Genomic DNA, 2,500 nt, shown 5'->3' on the forward strand with positions numbered 1-2,500 from the left:
AGTACACCATCCACACTATGATAACCACACCAGGGGGTCCAATTCGAAAATAGAATATCCCACCCGTCCGACATCCACAATTGCTCAGATAAGCCACCCCTACACAGGGGTGCACCCAACACCACCACACTGCCTCCTGTTACGGCACAGAAACAATGGCAGGAATGAATCACACAGGTGTGCCGCTCCCTTGCCGCAACCACAGACGCGGCGCGCCTCCAGTCACGAGCGAAAAGCGCATAAGCGCATAAGCGCATCCTGACGAGACATAACCGCTGTGACATACTGACGCTGCCTCAGACATTCACATACAATGATCACTACCAACGAACCTCGGTCCCCCCCCCCCCCCCCAACAACACACTCTCTTACCACGTTGTGTACTGTAATCCAACCCATTTCGCACCTTAACCTAACCCATTTTGCACCTTAACCTAACCAAATTCGTAACGCAATTTGTACCGCAATGTAACCCAAGTTGTGCCTTAACCTAACCCAAGTTGTGCCTTAACCTAACCCAAGTTGTGCCTTAACCTAACCCAAGTTGTGCCTTAACCTAACCCAAGTTGTGCCTTAACCTAACCCAAGTTGTGCCTTAACCTAACCCAAGTTGTGCCTTAACCTAACCCAAGTTGTGCCTTAACCTAACCCAAGTTGTGCCTTAACCTAACCCAAGTTGTGCCTTAACCTAACCCAAGTTGTGCCTTAACCTAACCCAAGTTGTGCCTTAACCTAACCCAAGTTGTGCCTTAACCTAACCCAAGTTGTGCCTTAACCTAACCCAAGTTGTGCCTTAACCTAACCCACGTTGTGCCTTAACCTAACCCACGTTGTGCCTTAACCTAACCCACGTTGTGCCTTAACCTAACCCACGTTGTGCCTTAACCTAACCCACGTTGTGCCTTAACCTAACCCACGTTGTGCCTTAACCTAACCCACGTTGTGCCTTAACCTGCTCTGTAATTGGCATATGACACGTTACATTAATCTAGTGTTGTCTAACCACAACCCTCTGAATATAGTTCGCTACTCGCACCGCCCACCCTCTTGTGTATCGTTTCATGTTCAACACTTCGCAAGTGTTGCTTACTTTTGACATGCTCCCGCTGTACACTGTAATGTGGACGACTGCAGGATGTACATCGCCCCCCCCCCTCCCCCCTGCCTTCGCACGCTGGTCGTTCAGGTGCTTGCGTGTTCAATGCCCTTCGCAGCTGTTCACTGGCATTCGCATGTCGAAGCGCTCAGTCTACGTCGTGGTACGGCCTGTGTCCACTGTCCGCTGATGTCGTAAGCTTAACCCTCACATTGTACTGCACATAGGTCCGTATGTACTGAATGATACGCTGTGGCACATGTGTGACCGTACAACGACTGCGCCCAACAACAGCGAACCATACGGTCCAAATGTTGTGCACTCAGCCACGTGCCGTCTCCCCATAACAGCTACATTGCAGTGTGGTACGCCATAGAGACGTGTGGGAGTAACGGACGCCCTGGATGGCGATCAGCATGAGCCGTCTGTTGATGTAGTGGCGCGTGTATTCAAACGTAGTCGTCTCTTCTCACACAGTGTGATAGCATGGTGCACCGCGTTCCACATCTGCGACATGGTACAGATGCTGGTTGACAGTCGGTCTCGTAATGGACATCGCATACGTAGGGGGCCACCTCCCACGTGTTCTCTAGTCGTGCACATTTTGTTGCGTGTATGTGGGCAGACGTAGTGTGTCGTGACACCTAACAGACAGGTATGCAATAATCGTTGCATTTGCAAACTGGGATGGACGTCTACGTTTGCTGGTGACGTTACGCAAATGAACAACTGGTAAACCCATTGTGGTACGGTTGTTGTTGCTGGAGGTAAATCAGTAAGGGCAAATCTGTGTGTGAAGCGATACGCGGCGGTGGCTGGGTGGGACCGTCCCCGGCCGGTGAGGGGGGGCCGCCCGGCGTGCTGGCCGCGCGGTGCGTGGGCGCACGCGCTACAGCCGGCTGGTGGGGGCGCCCAGTGGCAGGCGCGCCGGCCGACGGACGCGGCAGGCGGCGCAGCTGCGCGCCGGGGCACCCTGCGCGCGGCGCCGGGCGGCCAAAGTGGGTCCTCGCGGGCCCGGTGCGAAGCGCGGTGGACATCTGCAGTGTGCTGGTCCGACTGAGGACTGTGTGCGTTGAGGATGCGCCGCCGCCCGGCACTCGGCGCCGCGACGCCGTCTGCTGCTCGGTCGCCCCAGCGGTTCTCGCTGGTGGTTTGTATCGCAGTTGTGCAGACGTGTTGGCACGTGCGCTGTGCTGGGAGAGTTCGCTTCGGCACCCACGTGGGGCCTTTGCCCTTCTGTGGCGCTGGCGTTGGAGCTGCCGGTCACCGTAGGTGGCGCGTGTTGTCTCCCGCCGGCAATGCCACGACAGCACGCTCCCGGGCCTCTGTCGGCAGCGGCAAGCTCAGTTGGGAGCACGGGTGGTCGCACCTAAAGCGTCTACTCGCCTAACTCCGGGCGATTGC

This window comes from Schistocerca cancellata, unplaced genomic scaffold, assembly GCF_023864275.1.
Source record: "Schistocerca cancellata isolate TAMUIC-IGC-003103 unplaced genomic scaffold, iqSchCanc2.1 HiC_scaffold_674, whole genome shotgun sequence".
In the NCBI taxonomy this organism is placed as follows: domain Eukaryota; kingdom Metazoa; phylum Arthropoda; class Insecta; order Orthoptera; family Acrididae; genus Schistocerca; species Schistocerca cancellata.